We start from the raw sequence: 6,834 nt of genomic DNA, 5'->3' as shown, positions 1-6,834 counted from the left end.
GTAACCTTAGCTCGGCCCAGTTTTTGAACCAATCATGTGGTTATCAATGTTCTATCAACATAATTTTTTTGTATTAATAATCTACTCTTAAAATATTCTCTACGCTGAATGGATTAAATTATGAAAAATAATATATATATATATCCATTTTCAAGATCCTAGTAATGTGTTAAGAGAGATGATTGAATAATGATTAGAAAAAAATATGAGAGAGATAGTTACTTTAGATATTTTAATTGATTATCAGATTAATAAATTTAAAATTTGAGTCTAACTTTTAAATTAAAATAACAAGGAAAAATATCACATCAATGATGTTTTAAAAAAATAATTACAAAATAGAGAGAAATTTTATACATATTAATAATTAAAATTACAATTATTTTTTAATATTTATTTTATTTTTCAAATACTAACTGCCATGTAATTACCCCAAATAACAATGCACTTAAATTATTAACTGCACTGTCTAATCCATTTGAATAGATTAGAGAGAAAAAAAATGTTAGAAATTCTAAAACTTTTATTAAATTTTTTATCAAATATTTTATATGGGTATAGGACTTACGTCATGTGAGTCTCATGTGAATCTCATATTTATGTTCAAATTTTGATAAAACTTTTAGATCACTATCATTACTCCTGGAGTGACAAATACATGCACATGTCTCCAACTGGATTATCGCTTTACAAAAATGCGTGGGACCCCCAAAGTTGGGGAACTCCATGACTTCCAAAATAATGTGAACCAATCATGTATTTTTATTTTTTTGTTTTATTTTATTTTATTTTTTCTTTCTTGAACCAATCACAAGTGAGTAAAAATTGCGAGAGTTGTGTTTCTTGCTGTCTGTAACATTGCATCACTTTAATTAGTTGTTATGGGTAGACTTTTGTGCTGGAGACGTCTAGACGTGGGTGTCGTGTGGATATTATTAGCTTGCTTGTTTTTTTTCACATTTTTATGTATTTATTAATTTTTAAAATATTTTTTCATAATTTTTTTTACTTTTTAAATACATCCAAATAAGATGCATCTAAAAAAATAAAAATAAAATTCTTAAAATTTTAAAAATATTTACTAAAAACAAAAAAACGCAGTTTTTAAAAAATTTAATCTAAAAAACTCAAACCAAAGTTTTTTTTTTCACTATTTTTTTATATTTATGATTATGGAATTATTAAGTTTTTATTATTAGTTAGACACATTATTAATTTAAATTTTTTTTGACATCTAAAAATTAAATACGAATTTCTTGCACTTTTGCTTTTGAAAAACAAGATAAGAAATCGTTTGGATGTAGTTTTTTTGGGTTTTTGAATAAATTAGTCATAAAAAGATAAAATAAATTAAAAAGTTAATAAAACAAAATATTACATATAAATCATAATAATTTCACTTTTTCTCTCATAAAAAAAAAAAATCAATCTAAATTAACATTTTAACCGGGGCTAAAACAACTAAAAAATTAAAAAGTTAAATTCCAAACGGAGCCATGCGAGCGTGGGGAATTTGGTTTGAAATATAATTATTTAAATCAATGAGTATTAATGTGGTATTCCATAATTTTCAGCTATCTTTGTAAGTATCTTCAAAGGGGAATCTAATCCTCTAAAATACTTTTCTATAGTATTTTATAATAATGTAAAACTACCTTCAATGGATACTTTTGTATTCCAATAAAATTACTATAAAAACGTACAAATGAATTTTTAAACTATTAAGAAGTATTATTTTATCTCTTAAACTATAAAAACATACAAATAAACCATCTAAACTATTGATGTATTTCACTTTAACCACTTCTATTGTGGAATCTAATCGTTACGTTTTTATAGTTTGAAGGGTCAACTACACATCTCAGTAGTTTAAGAGGTCTATTTATATGCTTATATAGTTTAGGAGTCAAATATTTTTTAATAATTTAAGGGGTCTTCATATAAATAACCCTTATAATTATCTAAATCAATGAATATTAAATTTCATCAATCTTGTAAGTATCTTAAAGGGGAATCCAAATCCTCTAAAATACTTTTGTATAATATTTTTTAATGGTTGAGTTTCTCTCAGGTTCCTATATCGACATGAGAAAACTTGATGGAGCAGCATAGAGCCTACTATGGGTTTCATATCGATGATTCGAACCGGTCATTTTTTAGAATTCGTTAAGTAGAATATTTATACAAAAAATAAAAATGATCGGATATCAATAGCTATATGTTTAAATCAAATTCATATTACAAAAAATGGATCGTTATTCTTGAAATTATATTTATCATCTATTTTTTAAAAACAATTATAATTCAAACATATAACTACCGATATCCCATTATCTTAATTTTTTGTATGAATATTTTGTTCAACAAATCAATTTCACAATGAGATGACAACTTGAGAATAATAATGTATAACTACTGCCTTCAATGGATACTTTTGTATTCCAATAAAATGTGCTACCAATCATGTAAACTCGCTTGAATTTTATTTCAAACAAATTGTATGGTTTAGATTTAAAATTTTATTTCAAACAAATTGTATGGTTTAGATTTAAAATTAGTGTGATATGAGTTATATCTAAAATTATTATAATTCACAAATTTATTTTTATGAATGATTTTTTAAAATTTATAGCATTGTTGTCTTTCAATAATTTCCTAAGACTGTGTTTAGTTCATGGATTTGGAAAGAAAAATAGAAAATGTGTGTGAAATATAGTTATATTTTACATACATTACACTCACCTTTTCATTTTCCTTTTCAAATTTCTTCTTAAATCTATAACCAAACATAACGTAAAAATTTGGTCTGTTTTCCTTTCAATATATATAACATATAATATTATTTTTATGAATTCATAAATAATATAATTTACCAATAATTAAGCATAAAAATAAATTAAAGGGAAAACTGCGAATCAGTTAGAAGACCAAAAAAAATTACAAAGTGATGAAAATGTTTATAATTTTAATTATTAAAGTTGATAAACTTTATCTTTGATTTGAAATTTATTGAAAATATAAGCTGAATTGTAATTCTCCTAAATTAAATGACATATTTCAACTTGATTTTTTTACTTTGATCTCAGCAGGGATAAAACTTATTCTTAGTTTTTTCAACCAAAAAATTTATTCGAATAAATTTTTTTTTAACACAACATGTTGGTAATTTGCTTCAGAAAAATATCAATGGTACTAGAAATTCAGAATTTTTCTCCATAAATTTATCTAGAAACATAAATGAAGGGTCTAGATGATCCCAAGTAGGTTGGCACCGAGAAGAAAGTTCAATCATATGCTAACTCCAACCTAGGATGGTGAGGAATCAACCAACAACAAACCAAACAAAAAAACAAGGAAAGAGAAAGAAAAAAAGGAGCAAAGCATCCTAACTCCCGAAAGCAAGTAACAAAAACACTCTCAAAGGCAGACCCACACATGATTGAGGTTGAATAATAAGTCAGTCACTGAGTAATGGATGTCTTTTACTAAAGCCTTGATCCATAATGCAAGCCTAAGCTTTATTAGCTCACTCAACTCAAAGCAATTAGGTTGTACTCCATTGTAAATGCATTCATTCATTTGCTTCCAAAGTAACCATAGGACAATTGGAGGTAGAGCATCCCAGATCCTTCTTTCCAGTATTTTAAGCTTGCCACCCTTCCACCGATGGAAATGATTATCAACCGAAGTTGAAGCTAAGTCATCCATCTTCATTCAAAGTAAAATTCTGAGTCAATTTTTCTTTAAAAAAAAAGTGAAAAAGAATAAGAAAAGAGTTTACTGCACAAATATCATTGATTATTTTCTTCCACCAACACGGATGAGAGGGCATGTCATTATTTGGGAAATCATGTTTGTAATAATAAGAAGTGTTTTTTTTTTTTTAATGGAAAAAAAAAGGGAAAGTTACCGATAAATCCTAAATGTTGAAATTGTGCTCTATTTGGTCTCAATATTTATTCTTATGATCTATTTGGTCCTTTGTAATGGTAAATGTAATGGTAAATGACACAAATATCATTAGTTATTTAGTGTTACACGCGTTAACATTTTGTAAATGTGACACAGTCCAATGTTGGTGAGAGGTTGAAATTCAATTGTCACGTGGCACGTTGATGGTGTTTGGTGAGTGCCACTAAATTGGAAAGTACAGTAAGACTTTTAGGGCATGTTTGATTGGAAGGATTAAAGCATGGGATTAGGATTATTAATCCGTGGGCCCAATCATCCTATGTTTGTTTTGACATTTTGGTTTAGGACTATTAATCCAATGGATAATTAATCCAACAAATTTGTAGGATTATTAGTAATGAGGTAGGGGTGGGATAGTTAATACCACACTAATTTGATAGGATTATTAATACCTCACTATTAGTATTGCAAATCAAACATGGCCTTAGTACTTTCTTACATTTGGGAGCATAATGCACATGCCACACATACTACGATCCGACCCGTTAGGCAAACCGTTGCCATAATCCATTGTAAACCTAAACCCATTTAGGCATGTTTGGGAACCCTAATTCCTGTCGATTCAATTTGTTTTGTTCTACAATTGTGGGAGGTCTGTCATTTATGTTGAGGTGCGATCAACAATCGTGATCTGTTTGTGTGTACGTCGGCGGTTGGGTGATTTACATTGCGACATTCGAAGGTATTCCGAGCAGGGTACGGGGAGAGGATTTGAATGAGGCGTTGTAATTTCTCAGCCAGAGTGGAACGATATCTGCGAAAGTTACGTGTCACCAATATTGTTGTTGTTTCCCTTTTCGTTATGTTCCTTATAGGGTTGAATCGTTGTGTGGTTGCAGTTTGGTGATTTTTGTGTGATGTTCTGAATCAGTTATTTTGTGATTGTAAAAAGTAGGAGTTGTATGTTGTGTGTGGGTGTGTATTGTGCTTGACGTTGTTGGGTTTGTGGGTGTGTTTTTGTATGTTGTAGATGTCATATACATGAAACAATGGTGATGGGCGTGCCTGTTTATGGTGAATTAAAAAGTGTTGGGTTGCGATGTTGGATGAAATGTTGGTGTTGGATGTGACATGTCCTCTGAGTAGGTATGTAATGTTCACGATGTGACACGATGTGGTGTTGATGTTGTGCAAGTGGTGTTGTTGTTTTTTTTGGTTGATTGTGTGTTTTTTTTGTTAGACAGTCTTATTGTTAAGTGAGTTTGGTTGTTACGTGTTGGCAATTGCATGTAGTGAACATGTAACACAGGGTTTTTATGTTTGGTATGTGGGTGGTTTGACTAACTAAGTTGATATGTGAGAATGTGTATTGGGTATGTACAAGTGTTGTGGTGTTAAATAGGAGGGGGGGCCAGTGTGATATGAGTAGGTGTGAGTTGGGTGGGGTTGACATTAGAGCTAATAAATGTGTAAGGGAATTAGTGGGTTTGATAGACACGTTGTTTATGTTGTGTCACATTTTTGCAAAACCTTTAACACGTTGTCGTCGCGATGATTTATGTTCTCTATTGTGAGTTGTCTGTTGGTTATAGTTGTCATGTAGTTGTATGTATATGTTAATATTTTTTCAAGTCTCTGGGTTATGTTTGTCATTAAAGTTTTTCAATTTTATTAGTTTGTGCGTACAATGAGCAGGTGTTTGGGTGTATGCAATGTAATTAATTTGTTTTTTGTGGAAATGTAGATGGTGACAGTAGCAGAAGTCCGTGGACGCGTTCATGTGAACGGAAGCATGTGGAAGGTGGATGTGGAGGAAAACTGAACAAACTGGGTGTTAACATACAGGGCCGCATATTGTTCAAGCAATCCAAAACAAACCACCAACAAGCTCATGACCAAGTTAATAAACCGGTTGCAGGGCCGTCACGCACTGCACCCACAAGGATTAACTTCCGCTCAAACATTGCGGGCATCATGAAGCTTGTAACAACATCTTCTTTGAAGGCTGGTCACTTTGAACAATTGAAGAGGACTCCATTTTGGATCATGATTGAGGCTATCCGAATTAACAAACTGAATCACAATGAATTCAGGAAGTATGACAAGGCGATTTTGAAAATAATACGGACGTACGATGCACATTGTGACGCATTCAACATTGGTGGAAATTTTGTGAAGCTATGTAGGAGTGATATTAGACTTTTGTTTGGGATTCAATGTGGTACTAAGCATATTGATATGTCTCCTTGTCAAAGGCCAACATCAGATTTCATTCAGCGGAGGAGTCATAACACTGTAAGGATAACATCGAAGCTCATGAAGACATTGTTCGAAGAAGCCGTGGCTGGGCAAAGAAGGGTTGACGAGGAGGACGCAGCAAAGTTGTTGACACTTTATATGTGTGGTAAGATGTTTTTTGCTAATTCTAGAGAGACAATAAGCTCGGCATTTGTGCAACACATTGATGACCTGAAGACCTTACGCGCATACGAATGGACTGGTGCAATACTGCAAATATTGATGGGTTCAATCAAAGATTTCCATCATACGCCGGAGAAGGTCACTGGGTGTGTTGTCGCGTTGCTGGTATGTAATTTTTAGTTTATTTTGCAAATTTATTAATTGTTTTACAGTATATATGTTGTTGTAATAATGGCTGGTTTTAAAGAATTTTGTACTTGGAACGCAGTATTGGATTTGTGAACATTCAACGCTGGTGAAACCTGAAACGGAGAATATGTTCCCAAGGTTTATGAGATGGGACATTGGTGTCTTAGTTACCTGGATACGGGTTTGTATTTCTCAGCACCTGGCAAATTCCAGATATATGACCTCTATAATGATGTGTAATATTTGTTCACAATTGTTATTTGATTAGGGTATATGAATGTTGTGATGTTTATGTTGTGCTTTGTTTATGTG

Source organism: Camellia sinensis, chromosome 8 (genome assembly GCF_055761805.1).
Source record: "Camellia sinensis isolate YWXY chromosome 8, ASM5576180v1, whole genome shotgun sequence".
NCBI lineage: Eukaryota > Viridiplantae > Streptophyta > Magnoliopsida > Ericales > Theaceae > Camellia > Camellia sinensis.
Note: the sequence above shows the minus strand (reverse complement) of the source record.